Source organism: Anser anser (genome assembly GCF_964211835.1).
Source record: "Anser anser genome assembly, chromosome: Z".
Lineage (NCBI taxonomy): Eukaryota > Metazoa > Chordata > Aves > Anseriformes > Anatidae > Anser > Anser anser.
Window position 1 is genome coordinate 81,263,203 of NC_139723.1, and position 19,602 is coordinate 81,282,804.

The window sequence follows — 19,602 nt, forward strand, 5'->3', positions numbered from 1 at the left end:
TATTAGAGAATAGTTTGTCAGACTCCCAACAAAGGAATAGAGGTATACAGACATTACCAGTGGAGAAATTGGTAAATGACACCAATGGAGGATAGGGGTTACAGGGGGTTAATGCTGTGTGCTGTTAAAATTGTTGCTTCCTTAAACTGCAAATGCAACTCCTTAATAATGTTTTTGGGTGCTCATTAATATTAAAATTTGCAGGAATGGTTTCATTTCAGAGTCAAGTGAAAATCAAGACCTTTATGTCTCATATCTGTATACATCTAGGTGTACCAAATGGGACTGCTGCTGTGGGGAAAGCTGACCACAAACCTTCAAAATGGTGGTAAATCCATGAACAGAGAGGTTGATCATCTGTATATTCAGCTTCAAAACACACAGGAAACTTTCACATCCACGTGCCAATGCCTCCCACTATTCAAGCTGAAATAAGCAGAGATTGAATATATCCAAATGCAATCCAACAAGCATGCCTCTCAAATGTTTGAGTGAAGAATTTAATGGTCAAAGAAAATGATAGTGGCAAGAGGTTTGCATGTAGCAATGTATAAGAGGAATATTTTCAGGTTTTGACCTTAAGCTCAACTAAGCATCATCAGGTGCTAATTTATTTGTCTGTGAGGGAAAGGCTTCAGGGAAAAGGGTGAAGCTGGAGTAGCAATGACAAAGACACATGCTTGTCAAGGTCATAATTCAGAAGCAGGAACTGGACATAATTACTCAATGACATATGCATTGTTTCAGAACAGGGAATGAAAATAAAGAAGCAACATTAATCAGAATGATAATGAGTCAATGATGAAATAATGGTGATCTAGCTGTACTTAGTTAGAACACCTGATGTCCAGGAAAATATCCAGGTAGTCACCATTTTCATACTGATTATATCATGAAAAATGAGGGTAATGATTCAGGTTTGGCATCCACATAGTTTCCCTGCACTAAGAAACTAATAAATGGACACTAAATCTTGATATACTTATCACATTGGACCTGTCAGGTGTGCATAATCTTTTCCAAAAAAGTTTCTTGGTCATTCAGTGCACCACAGTTTACTTTTTTCCACTTGACTCTCACTTTAATTGCATTAAAATACTTAATACTGCATTAACACTTCTTTTGGATATCATGTTTCTGAAATACTCGAATTGTATCTCCCTTCAGTAGCAGAAGGTGCCTCAAATAAGAAGGGACATATTGTGAAACAGCCTGGATAAAGAACTATGTTATATTTCAATTAAAAACTTGAATGAAGACATTGAGAATCTCCCAATGTAAAATCCCATGCCTAGCAATCAGCCAACAATACAAATACAGGCATGAGTGACTGTTCGGGCAGTAATTCATGCTGAAGGGACAAAATAATGTAGAAACAGGAACAGTTTCAAGGAGGCACATAAAAATTTGCAGGCATACCTGGTAACAGCTTATCTGGAAAAAAAAAAATAAATAAAAATAGGAATTTCTCTCACTGAGTGTTTTTAAGGAGATACTGGGCAACTGGGGAACGACTGTTCTGTTTATTGCCATACATCATGTGGGAAGACATTAGGGGAAGATAGAGAACTTTCAGATTTATTTACTGTGATTTCTGAAACAGTATTCTCTACTAAATTCCAGCCAGGAAAAATGCAATCATATAATAAGTCCTTCCCACACACATCTAAAGTAATGTACCTGTGTAATGTACCTCTGAGATATCTGATGCATTTTTACAGATCACTTCCATATGTGAATACTCCTGTAGCCTTCTTTCCTCATGGGCGTGTATATGTCTGGGGAAGAGATCCTGGTGAAGCAAAACAGAACATACCTACTACAGAGATATGCTTCTCACTCCATACCAATACCACTGATGCATCCCATGTCCTCTTAAGACATGCATCACTGCTGTGAGGAACCCACTCTCTTTTACGCCCATATCTGTTTGTTCTTTATAAACACGTTATAGGGTTTTGTTACTTTGCTTGTTTTACAAACCTGTCCAGACAATACCAATAACACGGTGCAACATGAAAGCCCATTGCCTTTAAATTGTATTTTCTTCCCCTTCAGTGCCTATTTTGGAGCACCTCTTTTCCCTTTTATATTTCCAATTTATCAGTCACTTAAATACCTTATGGGAGAATGAAGCCAACTAATTGTCCGTTTGATTTCTTGGCTCAGTCAGCTGCTTAAGGATTTCTTTTTTACATGGCATTTCTCATTATAAATAGGATAGACTGTTACCCACACACAAATATGCCATCTTTGTCACTGAAGCAATAGCACTTTAACTCCAGGAATTTTCAATAAAGTAGTCCACATTCAGCATCTCACTCTTCCCTATATACCTGCTGTGAATGAGCTTTCTGTTTCCTGCTGCTTTGAAATGAACAATTAAAGGGATTTCAACCTTGAGTAAGTCTGGGAACATGTGAGCATTTCTGTGGTCAATGGAGGATGTCTCATCCTGTGTTATCACCATTTGGTTTTCTTTCTCACAATATGATAGTCATTTCCTTTGTAAAGTTCATACGAAAAATGCAACAAACAAACAAACAAACAAACAAAAGAACCAATCTGGATAAAAAGATAGATTGTTAATAATAATCTGAGTTTACAGTACGTTTTAGCCATTTACTACTAATCCAAACTAGAGACTCTTACCATAAAGTGATTTAATTCAACAAAGGCAGAAACTTGACTACAGCTGGAGCCTGTTAGGGTTCTTCAGATTTTCACACATTACTTCATTTTTCTGCTTCCATACTCTTCCCTGATTGAATTCCTTAAGTTACACCTATCTACATCGCCTGATTCAAAACCTATCAAAGTCAATGGAAATGGTCATATTAACTTAATTGGGCTTTGGTCCAGGTTTTGAGCCATATGAAGCCTGAACCAACCTTGACCTTAGCGGAGATGAAACAAGTCACTCTGACATCATATCAGTAGTTTTGTACAATCCATCAGTAAGAAATATCACATATACAGCATGAGTGAATCCACCTGCCAAGAGCGATACTTTTGTGTTACTGGCTGGTGGTCAGTGTCATGCTCAGTCATGCTCTTCTCCCTGTATGATATCAGAAGTTATTCATATTAGGCATTTATTCCTCCTATTTAAAAATGAGAGCCTGGGTTCTAACTTTGCATTAACTGCTCATAAAGTTCTGCAAATTTCTCTCCTTTCTTTTGTGATTAGCACATTAATGATCTTCAGATGGTTCAGAGCAATGCTGCAGAAACTTTGGATGACTAACAGACCTTTCTATTGTTACTGCTGGGGAATGTATTAAAAAAAAAAAAAAAAAAAAAAAAAAAAGGAGATGTAATTAAGCAATACTCGTACAAATTATGAAAGGAAATGAATTGTGGTTTTGAGATAGATGGCAAAGCATTAATAAATTCCTCACAGCAAAATGTCCTTGCATCTTTAGTACACTCAGGTCATAAGTATGCAGCATAGGCTAGCGCTGAGCTGTGATTCACCTCAGTGGGTGAAGTAAATAGTGCCCTAAAACTGACAAAGAATTTATAAACTGTACATAATATGTGCAATGTAAAACTATTCCAATAACTTTATCATAATAATAAAAATTAGGATTTTGTTGCCTAGCCTATATCACCCATGGACATGTTACTGAAGAATTCTTTGGCTCAATATATGCAATACATTGATAGGCTTCAGGAATTTTTATTTTTTTCTTCTTTTTTTTCCTTCTTACAGGTATTTTCAAGAATTGATATTTTTTTTTTCCCCTGTTCAAGGTACTTGAAATCAAATCAAAAGTCAGAATCTCAAAAATGCCCCTGAAAATTTACTGTCATTACTACAGCTACCATAAACCTAGTAAGACTAACTATTACGTCAGTAAAGTATTCTAAACCTTTTCCTATCAATATATTCTAACCCTAATTCACAGAATCACAGAATTGTCTAGGTTGGAAGAGACCTCCAAGATCATCTAGTCCAACCTCTGTCCTAACACTAACAAGACCTCCACTAAACCATATCACTAAGCTCTACATCTAAACGTCTTTTAAAGACCTCCAGGGATGGTGACTCAACCACCTGGGCAGTCCATTCCAATGCCTTACAACCCTTTCAGTAAAGAAGTTCTTCTTAACATCCAACCTAAACCTCCCCTGGCACAACTTTAGCCCATTCCCCCTCGCCCTGTCACCAGGCACGTGGGAGAATAGACCAACCCCCACCTCTCTACAGCCTCCTTTAAGCTACCTATAGAGAGCGATGAGGTCTCCCCTGAGCCTCCTCTTCTCCAGGCTAAACAACCCCAGCTCCCTCAGCCGCTCCTCATAAGACTTGTTCTCCAGACCCCTCGCCAGCTTCGTTGCCCTTCTCTGGACTCTCTCAAGCACCTCCATGTCCTTCTTGTAGCGAGGGGCCCAAAACTGAACACAGTACTCGAGGTGCGGCCTCACCAGAGCCGAGTACAGGGGTACAATCACTTCCCTAGACCTGCTGGCCACACTGCTTCTTATGCAGGCCAGGATGCTGTTGGCCTTCTTGGCCACCTGAGCACACTGCTGGCTCATATTCAGCCGACTATCAACCAGTACTCCCAGGTCCTTCTCGGCCAGGCAGCTTTCCAACCGCTCATCTCCCAGCCTGTAGCTCTGCTTGGGGTTGTTGTGCCCCAGGTGCAGGACCCGGCACTTGGCCTTGTTGAACTTCATACAGTTGACCTCAGCCCATCGCTCCAGCCTATCCAGATCCTCCTGCACAGCCTTCCTTCCCTCGAGCAGATCGACACACGCACCTAACTTGGTGTCGTCTGCAAACTTACTGAGGGTGCACTTGATCCCCTCATCCACGTCATCGATAAAGATATTAAAGAGGACTGGCCCCAGCACTGAGCCCTGGGGGACTTCACTAGTAACCGGCCTCCAACTGAATTTGGCTCCATCCACCACAACTCTTTGGGCCCGGCCATCCAGCCAGTTTTTAAACCAACAAAGCGTACGCCAGTTCAAGCCCCGAGCAACCAGTTTCTTGAGGTGAATGTTGTGGGAAACGGTGTCAAAAGCCTTACTGAAGTCAAGGTAGATCACATCCACAGCCTTTCCCTCATCCACCAAGCGAGTCACTTGGTCATAGAAGGAGATCAGTTTCATCAAGCAGGACCTACCTTTCATAAACCAATGCTGACTGGGCCTGATTGCCTGGTTGCCCTGCAAGTGCCGCGTGATGACATTCAAGATAATCTGCTCCATGAGCTTCCCTGGCACTGATGTCAAACTAACAAGCCTATAGTTCCCTGGATCTACCCTCTGACCCTTCTTTTAGATGGGCGTCACACTTGCTAGCCGCCAGTTGACTGGGACCTCTCCTGATAACCAGGACTGCCAATAAATGATGGAAAGCAGCTTGGCCAGCTCCTCTGCCAGTTCGCTCAGTACCCTCAGGTGGATCCCTTCTGGCCCCATCGACTTGCGTACATCCAAGTGCTGTAGCAGGTCTCCAACCATTTCCTCGTGGATAGTGAGGGCCACATCCTGTTCCCAATCCCCTTCCATCAGCTCAGGGTACTGGGTATCCAGAGAACAACTGGTCTTGCCGCTAAAGACTGAGGCAAAGAAGGCATTGAGCACCTCAGCTTTTTCCTCATCCCTTGTAACTAAGTTTCCCCCCACATCCAGTCAAGGATGGAGATTCTCCTTAGTCCTCCTTTTTGTGTTGATGTATTTGTAAAATCGGTTTTGGTTATCTTTAACGGCAGTAGCCAGATTGAGCTCCAGATGAGCTTTAGCCTTCCTAATTTTGTCCCTGCACAGCCTCGCAACATCCTTATAGTCCTCTTGAGTAGCCCGCCCTCTTTTCCAAAGATTGTAAACCCTCCTTTTTCTCCTAAGCTCGAACCACAACTCTGTTCAGCCAGGCCAGTCTAGTTCTGCGCCGGTTCGTCTTTGGGCACGTGGGGACAGACTGCTCCTGAGCCATTAAGATTTCCTTCTTGAAGAGTGCCCAGCCTTCCTGGACTCCTTTGCCCTTCAGAACCACCTCCCAAGGGACTCTGCCAACCAGTGTCCTGAACAGCTCAAAGTCAGCCCTCCGGAAGTCCAAGACAGCAGTTTTACTGGTCCCCTTCCTGACTTCGCCAAGAATAGAGAACTGAACCATTTCGTGGTCACTCTGCCCAAGACAGCTCTCGACCACCACATCTCCCACCAGTCCATCACTGTTTGTGAACAGTGACCTTTTAATTGCTTTTAATTCATTTTGCTTTCTGTATAAAAATATTTACTTAAAAGAAACAGTCTACTTTAAATATATATATATATATTAACCAATTTTTCAAAGGAAACACTGTACCTTTGACAAAGAAAAGTTTTGACTTTGAAAAGTAAATAGGTTGCATATCAGTGAGGAAACAGAGACAGAAAGCTGAAAAACCCAAATTGCACCAGAGAATTCCTAACCAGAGCTACTAAGCCATGTTAAGATTAGACCTCAGCTGAAAATACTCCAGGGATAACCAGTATCTTGACTTTTTGTTTTTAAATTACTACTAAACTAGTGTTACAGAACAGTGTTAAAAGGCTCGCTATAATTTAAATGATTGTATTCTCTGAGAAGTGTTGATAACACTTGATAACTATCTGTTAAGTTACATGACATCAATTACAGGACATGGCATGTACAATGCAAAGCCCAAATGAAATAGCTTCTTGGCTACATCCAAACTAGCTAACATCTTGTGATTTCTTACAGAACAACAACAAAAGTGTTCTTCCTTCTAACTTTATTGCTCATCCACTTCACTGCAGAAGTAGCTGTGTGTTCCTCAACAAAACAGTTCCTACTGCATGACAACACACATTGTATGAGATAGTGCATCAGGCATTCTTAGATAGGCATTTTTTTTTCAGTTTGCTACGGCAAGAAGAGGTGGCAGTCTGTGTCAGTGAAATATTTCACAGGGATCCCAGGAGCTGATGTTTTCCTAATTATTCTGTGCTGTTTATCTCTGAGATGGTGCTTTATCAATCTCTAGTGGGGATAGACAGACCTTAAAACCCCTAGGAAATTCTTAGCATGGAAATCATCGCATAGCACTAATAATCATTACCTTTCAAAACTTCTGTCTGTGCAGCATTTTAGAATAAAGTATGTGAAGGAGTTGTCTTGCAGATGAAAGGAAAAAGAGAAAAATTTCCCCTGGGAGATGTTAGTCACAGTGTATGGTGGTCCTGTTATTTCTTCCCACTGGCAATAGGTGCTGATTCTAATTTAACAATATAAACCTCCCATCATCGAACTATTTCATATTGGCACAATGCCAGTTATGAATTTACCTATGGGTTTCTTAGTTCATGTCGGACTGAGTGTTACAAGTCACAGGTCTGGCAGCTGAATGATCTTGGAGAGCTCTGCAGAAATATCTCCTCAAATCAGTCTGATATACACAGCACAGATGGCTACACAGATTAATTTATTTCTTTATTCCCTTTCAAAGTATGAATTGGCTTTTTTCTCTAATCAAGTAGCCTCTGTGTTTGTACTTGGATTACTGCATATTTTAGGCTATATCTAACAAATTGTTCATAGAGAAGTAATTGTGCTTCCAGGCTTCAACTTCTCTCTTATTCTTATTGGTCATACAGGCATCATTTCCACAAAGGTCAGTTGATGAGACCAAATTCAGAAATGCAATATCAGAAACACAATGACTGTGTAAGATTTATCAACAACAAAAGATTATTATAAACAGCTGTGAATGCAAAATAACTTTTAATTTTTAGAGGAGAAGCACGAGGGAATAATGAGAACTTTTTATAAAATCCAGAAATTCCTGCAACTCACAGCACCTATTATATAGGTTCACTAGTAATGAGTATGTGTCCGTAAGCACAGGTTGCACAGTCTGTCTTTGGGGACTTCTCCATAGCAATATGCTCCAAAGAAAGGTATTCTGTAAGTGGGGATCATTTATATTGAATTATTGCTTTTGTCTTCCATTACTTTTTCTAGGCATAGTTTGGACCCAGGGCTGGAATATCTGTTGGGAAAGGGTCCCATATTTCTGTCTGAGATTTATGCACCAACTGTGCAAAAAGTTCAAGGTGTCCAATCTACTGCATGAACGTAATGGGAGTGTACTCCCATATGCAACTGGGACATGTTGGCTATACGACAGGCACATGTAGAAGGTGACAGCCTAATAAGTGTACAATGAATCTAGAGCTCCAGGATACATCACATTCCCAATGTATGTACTGCACAGTTGATAAAATAGTTGTCAGAAAGCTTGGCACATCTGGAAAGCCTTTGGACTTGCAACACCTGTGCAGGCAATCTTGCAGTGTTTGTGCACCCAAGGTAAGTGTTTTCAAGGCACATCTGTGTTGTGCAAGCTTCATAAAATTGATTAGGGTGCAAAACATTACACAGTGACATTTTGGCCAGCACTCCAGGTGCCCATAAGTCTGTTACAACCAATTACTCAGTCAGGACAAAGTCTTCATGCTTTTGTTTATTTCCTCACTTGTTTCATTTCTACTCCTTGGAAATATGTCTGGGAAACTCAGTCAAATGGCAGCCCTACTTCAGAGGAATCTGGCATCCAAGACTGAATTTACCATTGCTGTAAGAATCTGCTATGACCTTGATTTAGTCACTTCTTTTTGTTCCTCATCTTCTATCTGTAAAATGGAGATAAATGTATTTCCATACCTCACGGGGGCTTGCTAAAATGCATTTTTTAACAAGAAGTACATTTTATCTCCAATTTACACATTTTTTCTCCACTGTCATTGCTAGAAATCTGATTGTCCAACCAGTCCCAATAAAAACCCTCTTGTTTCTGAGTGGATGCCAGGATCTACCAACAGAACTTTTTTGTAATTGTCAATTTTGTAATTTCTCAATTATTATTATTATTATTATTATTATTCATTTCATTTATTATTCATTTCAATTATTATTATTTTTCTTCTTTGAAACCATCATCACTACTTCTTTATATACAGAATTCTGGACCAAACAGGCAGCTTTTTTGACCCAGTCTAACTGTTCCTGTATTGCTGATTTTGTGTGCTGTGTACAGTTTAGTGAATAGTGTCAGTGTTTAAGAACAACTATCCCTAGGCCATCAAAATGCAGCCATTGTTAATAGAGGAACTTGTGCTAACTAAATTGGAGAGATACAGATTGGAGAGTTTATGGAGATCATCTGGTCTTACATTTTCAGATCACTAAAGAGAAGGGAAACAATCTCTGGATCAATATCCATCTGCATAAAAAGCATCCTTTTTATGATGTAATATCTTCGGAGAAGCATTACCCTACGGTGCTCTTCTAGAACACTGATGCTATCCTAAATCTATTAAATGCAATCTAACATTTATATATATATATAATCATACATATATATATGTGTATGTATATATGTAAACATACATAAATCAAGAGAAAGATGTGCTGGTGAAACACTAAGAATGGTTTATAAGATGTTTTATAGAACAAAAATGAAAATGTTAAAAAAATATCAAGATACCTTCTACTTCTACTCATGGTGTTTTTAATTGTATTTTTTCACCCCTGAGCATACAATTTCTTTCGCCTAGGCTGGAGTACATTTTATACTTGTTATACGGAAAAAGTCACTTGGCTGTTATTTCTAGCTTGTTTTTAATGTGGACTGCAGGAAAAACAAACAAACAAACATAAACATATACATACACATACACATACATATTTGTATCCTATATTCTGATCATTTCTACTTTAAAACTTCAGATGAACAGATGTTTTCAGGAAATACCACAATCACAGAATAGTTAAGGTTGGAAGGGATCTCTGGATGCCATCTGGACCAACCCCTAGCTCAAGCAGAGCCACCCAGAGTAGGTTGCACAGGACCATGTCCATGAGGCTTTTGAAGATCTTCAAGGAGAAAGACTGCTACCTTTCTTTGCAGTGGAGTCTTTATCATATATATATCATATCATACATATCTCCATCATATATATACATATATACCTGAATGGGCCAAAAGACGCTTGCATTTCTGTAGTTTGAGAGTTGGGACAAGAGGATTAGATGCCTTTAGTGGAGGGGTCACCTTTGTCCTCAGCAGTGAGGTCATAAAGATCTAAGAAAGACAAGAAACAATATAGCTTTTGCTTAGAAATCCATCTGTGACAGGCATGCAGCTGGGATCCTGTCTACTATTGAGTTCATCATTTAAAAGTTCAAATTTAACACAGATGCTGAAGTTATCTAACAGTTAGTACTGGGCTATTAATTAAAGAATTATATCAACACACTGTACAGGACTTAATATAGAAATGGCACTTGTATATTAGCCTTGTATGAAGGCTTGGATACATTTCACCTAATGTTTTGACACCCAGCTGAAGTTCACTGAGGATCTGAAAATGCTCGAGACACTACCAGTTTTCTCAGTTTTCTGAAAAAGTAGCACAGGAGTTTAGGCTTTCTGTTTATATAACTGGGTGTGTTAAAACGCAGATGAGGTGAGACTGGACCAGTGAGTTTCAGCTGCCACAGTGTCACCCTCTATGATTCTAACAGGCTTAAAGTCTGGAGCATCAAATATAGTGTGTTCTGAAATGCCTTGCTGGCCAGCCATTTGTCAGTGCTTTAATAGAGCCATAGGACTTTAACGGCATTTTTGTTTCATAACAAATTGCTTTTTGCTAATCTCAGTTATCTCATGAACTCCTAGTTGCAGGAATCCTACATTTCCATTGTGGATGTACCATAGACAATTCCATAGCGCAGTCATAAAACTTTGTGTATGCAGACTTGAAGTTCACTTTCCAAGGTCAAAAAATCTCCCCACTCTGTGGAGTTGCAAGGCCACTGTTCAAATATTCAGTTAGGCATCTCTTTCAAGTTGTATCTCCAGCATATTCCACACAGAGAGCAACGCTGAGTTGACTTGACTTTCATGAGACAACTCTTGCCTTTAGCTCTGCGTCTTTGATATGCCATGGGCTTCTCTGCATTGTAAGCTGGCCTTAAGCTTCAAAGCCTGGCTCCACATGAGAAATCCACAGTGTCACTTTTTTATGGCAGTCAGAGAAGTGAGACTGCACATCAGATGCTGATTAAACCATCTGTTCTGGGGCAGGTGCTTTCAAACCATATGGGGCAGGAACATCTGATTGCTATTTGCAAAGCTCAGTAGCAGTGCTGTTTACTACATTGTACAATCCACTGTACTTGTCACCTGAGCAAGCCCTAGCACAATCTTAAAGACTTGCACTGTTATTTGTCTTAAATGCAAAAGAGAGAGAGAAAAGTGAGAGTAAAAGTTGCCAAAGCTCAGAACATGGGGTTAAACATGACATTTTCTGAGCAAGGGCAACTCCCAGCTGTACCTCTGAAGAGAAAGTGTCTAGGACAAGGAAATAAGTTGCTATCGGACTACGCAAACAAAGATTACTTTTTATTGTCTTAGTTCCTGTTAGCTATCTCTAATGTGCTCTCCACTTGCTGAAATTGCTGACCTTTTTTTTTTTTTGTCATAATAATAAGACTCATAACTGTAATTGAAAACTGAACTTGTTACATTAAGATAATCATTAATATCTACAAAAGTAGTGCATGTCAGAAGATAACATTGTTGGTGTAACTTCCTTACAAAGAAGTCACAAATTTCAGTCTTTCCCACAATGAATGTAGCACCCTAGGGAAATGGTAAGACCAATGACTGACGTGATTGTTACTAAGAAGAATCCTCTTGATATTGGATGAGCATATTCTATCCCACACCTCCCCCCTCCCCTGTTCCCCCCCACCCCCAAAGGAATAGTGATGTAAAATGCCATATTTTTTATTTTTTAAAAATGTTGGTTGGTTGTTTTTTTGTTGCTGGTGGTGGTTGTTCTTTGTTGTTGTTGTTGTTGTTGTTATTATTATTATTATTATTATTACTACTGTTATTATTGGAAAACCTGCCACCACCACCACCACACACATGCACACAATAGGATAGAAAGGATTTTTATAGGTGGAAAGAAATTGCACAAACATGTAAAAAAGAATTACTTGGAGGAAAAATAAGCAAATTTTTCTTTGTGTTTATTTTGCTTTCTAAGAAAACCAAGCACTATACCTCTCAATCCATTAATAAATGTCCTCAAAATGTTGAAAAAAATGTCCCATACATACTGGCAATTTGTGAGGGAAGAGGGTAAAATCCAGACTATCTTGCTTTCTCTTAAGAGGGTCACAATCTGTGGGACATCAGGTGCACTAAAACCTAAGGAAGAACAATTCAGCTGGTTTTGTTCATCCTCAACAGTTTTTTTTTCTTCCTCTATTACTTTATCTGAGTTTTAATTGTCCAGTCTCCCACAAATGAGGTACACAGAAGGATGCCTGTCTGTGATGGGTCAGAGAGGAGAAACCAGAAAAGTATGTTGTTTATTACATAGTATAATGTTTCCAGCTAGCCAACTGTTGCATCATTTTCCATTCAATGAGCACTTGAGTGTTAGCAGATTGCCTCCAGGTTGAGTGCACAAAATGCTTTAGGTGTTTTTTTGTGGCTCACAGAAGGGAATGTAACTGATACTGACACTATCTGGAGCTGAGACAACATTAATACAATGAGACAGAAACCGGGTCAGGCCACGGGAAAAGAATTTGGCCTGAGTGCTGGTTCCAGATTTCTTTTCTCTTTTTCTTTTGGGAGCTGCCCATGTTCCACCTCAAAGGTGACTGCATTGGAGCAATCCTCTGCTCCAGTACATTACAGTCTTTTCTCAAATATATCCACAGAATTTGTAGGGACTTAAGGGGAACTTGACAAAAGAGTGTTTTATTCTTGCTTGGTAAATGTCTTCAGAAGCACCTGGAGTGAAAGACATATGACAGCATGAGGCACTTGACTATCACAGTGCAATAATTAATCTATTTTTATCAAGGATCCTGTAGGAATATCTGTACAAATAAATTGAACTAGTTTAGTGCTATGGAATATATCTGGGCATGGGAACCTGATCAGCTACCATGTTATTTATTTAGACCAGCCTGTGGCATATTTTTGACCAAAGCCAATGTGAAATCGTTGAAATAATTCTCAGACACGGATCAAGAGTTAGCTTAATCCAGAGATGATTTCATACATTGTACGTTCACATAAAATTACTTGGTTTCAGAGGATAAACAAGTTAAGCTAATAATGTTCAGGGTCATTCAGCTGTTTTCATTGTCCCAGAAAAATCTCAGGTGCTTTTCATTTTTTAGGATAGATGTAGCCACTAGTATCACAGTGGAGTTTCACTGTACTCTTCCAATATCAGAAAAGAGCCTGGTCACCTCTGCATTAACATTTTATTTTATTTTTTCCTTGGATGAAACCAGTGAACACAAAAGATCATTTTCTTACCTATTCTGGATGAGGTTCCCACTTAAAAGTTCTTGTGGCAAGTTATTTGAAGGGAATGAGGAGAAGGACAAAAGCACAGATGGTTCACCAGGATACAAAATGGGTATAAAAGTAGCAGAACTAGCTCTGGATTCACAGAAATTCACAGGTGTGCCATAGATTCAGCACCAGGATGCAAGTGAGTAAAATAGCTAAGGGGCTTTCCACAAAGAGACAGCCGTCAAGGTCACCTCACCTTGTGGTTTAACTTGGAGGCAGCAAACACTATGCAGCCATTCACTCACTCCCCTGTCCCCTCAGTGGGATCTAGAAGAAAACTGAAAAGAAAAGTGCAAGAACTCATGAACTGGGATAAGGACAGTTTAGTAAGAAAAGAAGAAGAAAAAACAAACAAAAAAAACAGACAAAAAAAATCACGACAAAAAGAATAAACAAAACAAGTGATGCTCAGTGCAATTTCTTACCACCCACCAACCAATGCCCACTCAGCCAGTCCCTGAGCAATGGCAGCTCCCCTGGTCAACGCCCCCAGTTTTATTGTTCAGCATGATGCAGGGTATGGAATACCCCTTTGGCCAGGCTGGGCCAGCTGTCCTGGTTCTGTCCCCTCCCAGCTCCCGGTGCACCCCAGCCCCCTTGCTGGCAGGGCAGCACGGGAAGCTGAACAATCCTTGGCTCTGTGTGAGTGATGCTCTGCAACAACTGAAACATCGGTGTGCTATCAGCATTATTCTCATCTTACATGTAAAACACAATGCCATGCCAGGTACCAGGAAGAAAATGACCTCTATCCCATCCAAAACCTATCCCAGTCAAAACATTATCAGAGAAAATACTTCATGAGAAATTCAACACATCCTTGCAGGTTGATCTTCAGAGATTTATTTAGTTCTTGAAAAGATGATGTCCAGTATTACACTGTGGGTGATATGGACTGCTTGCAAGGATGTAAGATTGTCCTTAGTGACTGAAAGCCCTGAATCAAAATGTCAGTTATCAATTAAATAGAGAATGATCCCTGCTGAAGAAAGAGGCATAACAGCAAAACATATCTAAATCTTGGTTACAAAGATAAAGAAAAATCAAGTGTGAGCTCTCCATTTAGTAAAGAATACATATACATAATATTTAAGCAGTTTAAGGCATGAGATGAAGCCCAGTAAAAGCTTTTAAGAGACATCTGAAATGAACCAAAAAGATAGTCACATCATAAAGTGATGTGGGTAAGAAGCTGAGACTTTTGGAAAGTCAGTCTCCATTACCCTGACAAATAAGCCACTGTTGTGATAAAAATAAAAGAGAAGCATAGTATAGCTTTTGTATACTTCTGCATTGAGTAGTTAGAAGGGTTTATCTTATTGAACTATCATAGTTGAAAAATGTTAAAGATAAAAAATTTTCAGTAATATAAGCAGTTAATTGTCATAGGTCATGAGGTCATAACATTACTTCAAAACACTACAAGTGAGTTTGTTTGAGTAGTAAATACAAACATTCAATGTTCAAGGAATTTGGCCACTTTCAAATCTACTTCTATATGTTTCCTTTATGCCTAGGCTCAACTTGATTCCTGTTGCTTCATGACCCACCACTTTAGGAGCTGTAGTTCTCAGTCCCACCTATCCTCCTTGTTCTGCTTCTCAGGAGACATCCAGCTTCATCATTACAATGAGCTACTCTGATAACTTACTAAAACAAAGCAAAACAAAAAACTTTTTTTTTTTTTTTCTTTTCAGAGATATCATTAAAAGTGAAACAAAGATCAAATAAAACATTCCCAGAATTTTTAGAATTGTTAGACTTTTTGGAATTCAAATTTCCATTTCAGATTGACTTTAAAATTCAATGTTACTTTTAATTTAAAAATGGCAAAGTATATATTTTTAAAATCTGAAGTCAGCATGACATATTTTGATTTCACTGATGTATTTCAATTTACCTTAAATATTTAATATTTTATTTCACAGGAATGATGAGTAGTGTGTGCACATTTTAGTTGCTTTTGTATTTTTTTTTCTTTCTTTGTTTAATATGTTCATAGAAAAATATTGAAGTAATGTTATTTAACATATTTACGTGCTAAGAAAAAAGAAGAAAAAAAAAGCCAATTATTTTCTGTCTTGGAAATGTCATGTTAAGTAGTCCTGACTATAACAGAATGTTGAATTTTCAGGCAGAGAGATGTTTTCTCACTTTGCAAGGACATATTACTTAAATATATCTGAAAAGTATATGTTCGCTAACTTTGAATTTCTAAATGAACACAGTGAAGTGAGTTTTGTAGGAAGTATTTACATCTCAATGAAATGGGTCATATTACATTGTCACAAAGTTCAATTATTTTCTGTACTGCACCCTGTGTTTCACACCTATATATTTTATACTTTGTGATACCTTAGAGGAATGAAATGCAATAACATCAAATAATTCAATACTAAGAAATGCTTCTCTTTTAATAGTAAAAATGGCAATATGTTCAAAAGGATGTTTATGAGTAGGCAGATGGAAAAGTCAGAGTGAGAGAAGCTGAGATTGGAAAACCAAGAGTGTTAAAACAGAAATGACAATTACAAGAAAAAAAAAAAAAAAAAAAAAAAAGGAAAAAAAAGAAAAAAAGCCTACTTTTTGTTTTACTTTCAAGTAAGCTAAAGGAATCAAGGAACTGATTTGTGATCACTAGAGTATAATCAGACATGTTTTGTTTCACCTATGTCTGCTTTGGCTTCATTATAACCACATATCCCCTTAAAATCAATCATATGCAAACCACTCAGTGTCATTCCACACATCTTTAACTCCTTATGTCCTATGAATGATTCTTTATTCCATAAGCATATGTCTATACCTCTCTATTTGTATTAATATATATATATATTAATTATTTTTTGAAATGTAAAATTTACTCAAAATTAGGATGTGTCAGAATCAAGGTTCCCTAAGCAACATAATTCCCTCATGCCTGTACACGGAAATGCATGGTCCAATGCTATATGATTTCCATGCTGGCTAAAGCTGTGTGAGTCACTGCAGTATCACAGCAGTTGTAACTCCATTTCTTTCATGTTGTTTTCCTAAGCACTGTACTTAATCTGCCCACCTCCTGTATGGTGGGTGCATTGATGTCTCTCTCTGTAGCTGTGGGGCAGCTTCCACACCAAAACAGTTCCTGTCTTCTGTCCTCTCCAAATCCCCGCCTCAGATCCTCCCTCCCCTTTGGACCTTTCCTTCCAATAAGGTCTGTGCCATGCTGCAGGAGTGCAGATGTAAAGTGCCAGTGGAAGGCACAAAAGAGTTTCTACAATTGTTTCGCTAAACTCAGAATACTTATTATGATCCTCAAAAGAAATGAGTTAGAGTATGTGATTTTCAAATAAAGGTATTAGTAGCCCAGGGATCAGTATGACAGACTGGTGTTTTCCTTTGGTTGATTTGAGTGTGGAATCCATGAGAAGCTTTAAGAAACCTTATTTTCAGTGCTAGCACAGAACAAATGTCTATGGTTTTTCATGACAATGGAAGCCCTCTGTGAAAAGTATGAAAAGTAAAAGGTTTCTCTCTCTGTCTTTTTTTTTTTTTTTTTTTTTTTTTTTTTTTTTGGCTTGTTAGCTGACAGGATTTTAAATCCATGAGATTCATGAGGGTCTGTTTCCTGTGTCGTGGCAGTAAGCTTTTCATGTTACAGGACTAGAATCTGTAACATCACCATCCTTTGAGGTCCTGTGAAATCATGCCAGTAAAGACTGTTTGAGGAGAAAATTTTGCAGACTGCATCCCTTTCATTAGTAAGGAAATATCACTGGGGTTGTTATCAACTAGATTTCTCTGGTGACATTTTGTATTCCTTTATATAAGCTAAAGAAAGGCCTACAATATTTAAATACCCCAAATTTAGTTTCTATTGGAGGGATTGTCAAATGAATCCTAAGCAACATATATTGTAAAAAATATGGATTATATGTCTATTATTGTTTTTAATCCAAAACTAGTATCTCACTGAATTCTTATTTATTTATTTATTTATTATTTTGCATGAAAACATGTTTATAAAGTGGTAGGTTTTTTGTGCGTTTCTGTGTGTATTTCCTCCAAAATACTCAGTATCAAAGCATGTGGAGGATAAAAGCTTTATGAAGTAAGAGTTTCAATACTGATATTTGTTCTCATTTTTTCTAATGACTTTCCAGCAATGTAAGAAAGCGTGTGTGCATGAGGGAACTGCAGGGGAAAGGAATAGTACCACCTCTTCCTAGTTTCTAGAAAAGTAGAATAACATGAAAAGAGCATCTTGAATTGGGGAAATATGGGAAATATTCAGGTCTTCTAAGTAGATGCAATTTAAAAGAAACCCAAAGAAACCTGAGGAAAGCAGAATAATTTCACGAAGGAAACATTCTTTCTGTTTTCTATGCAGAAACCACGGACTCTTTTACTAATCAAAGAACATAGAAAATTCAGTTTGAATGCTATTATGCCAAAGCAGGAGAGCAAATTCAATCTTTCAGCTGTAAAAAAGAGATTTTACTCTTATTTTAAATGCAAATCCCCAGACATGTTTGCATAGTGTCTCTAGTCACCCATTATAACAAATGGATTCTTCACCACCGAAATCTTGAAATCTTTATCAGAACTAAGTGCCTTTCACCATTGTGTGTTCTAGTTCAATGACAGGTTTTAGGATTATGTATAGGGACGGTGAAAGCCTATGCTATGACTCACGCAGGTCAGATTATTTATCCACAAGGTCCTTTGTGGTTGTAAAACCAATGAACCTAATAATCATATATAAAGGTGTAAAAGTACATGGGTGAGAAAGGAGGTAAAGCAGAGGAGGAAAAATCCAACAGTTTTATAAATTACCGACGGAAATATAAAATAACAAAAATGTCTCGGAAGGGGAAAATATGAAAAAAATATTCTAATTTTCCTATGCATATACATACACATATCACATATTGGAGATGTTCTTAATTTAGAAGCTCAGAGAAGTGTAGACTATTTTTATAAGATGTTGCATTAATGCAGTTTATATGTCACCTGCCACAGCAATTGATAACCAGATTTTACTTTATCAAAAACTTGTTTTGCTGTACAAAATCATTAAAGAGGCAGTGTAACTACAGGCCAAGAGTGATTGCTGCTATCCTGGACATCCTATAATTGGGAAGCAACAAATGAAACTTTGCAAGATAGGAATATATAATTCAACTCACAAGATACAAATCCTCAACACGATGTTGCCTGATGTTTGTTAAAGTTATATTTCTCTTCACAGTAGGTTATACAATGGGACAAACAATCACAAAGCATTTCATGATTCAGTGCTTGTTCAAACCATTGATGAGTCACTACTCACCATCTGAGATATGGACTACATGCATGTTTCCAGCCTGTTGCAAATAAAAAGTAAAATGATTTACTTGAACCTTTATAGTTATTCAGTATGGGATGTCTAGAATGCAGAGAGCCTAGACAGTGTCAGTAGGTTTTCTTTATGTTGTCAATCATTTGGCATATAGAAGAGATGTTTTGGAAAAAGCTATAATAAATTTCTTATTGATGACCATATATATAGAAAGGTGTCTTAGAAAGACATAATGAATTAGAGTGAAGCATTATTTTTGGTTATTACAGCTTGACTGACTTGCTGAAATCATGTTAATGATCATCTCACAATGATATCGATGTCTCTGACACTGAATTTCATTCAAATTATTGGATTTAATGGAATTTCATTCCACTTCAAAATCATATTCTATGGACAAGTACAGTGTTTGTGGAGCAGAGAAAGAAAACTCCAGTGAAACAGATGACATCCATCCCTAAACAGATAACCATTTTGAGACTTAGAGTAATGAAAAAATAGTGTGTCTTCATCCACCTCCCTGTCTGGGGGCAAAATTTTAGGCATTACTCTCTAGTCATGCTATATGAGAGGCAGAAAACACTTGTTTCAGGTTTAATGATTTTTTGTTTGTTTGTTTGTAAGTGTTCAGGGAAAGAGTAATATTACAATTCTTCTTTCTTTTTCTTTCATTTACTATTATATGTGGGTGAGTAGGGGATAGTGAACAATAAATTACACTACTTAGAGATGTAGGCTAAGGCTTTTCTTGTCAGTTGTGTCAATAAAGTACACACATAACATCAGTTTCCCATTACACACATCATTCAGACTCATATATTACTCAGTATAATGGGAAAAGGGGCCACTGAAATCTAAAATGAAAAG

General features: G+C 38.0%; 1 long non-coding RNA gene across 1 annotated transcript in view; it reads right to left on the bottom strand.

Annotated features, from left to right (window-relative positions):
- Window positions 1-1,550: 1,550 nt before the first annotated feature.
- LOC310890261 overlaps window positions 1,551-19,602 on the bottom strand; it is a 65,994-nt gene continuing 47,942 nt past the window's right edge. Inside the window, exons 2-4 of the long non-coding RNA XR_014577140.1 lie at window positions 13,609-13,690; window positions 9,992-10,103; window positions 1,551-1,792 (exon numbers count right to left, since the gene is read on the bottom strand). This is a non-coding gene — a long non-coding RNA (uncharacterized lncRNA). The remainder of the gene's footprint in view (window positions 1,793-9,991; window positions 10,104-13,608; window positions 13,691-19,602) is intronic.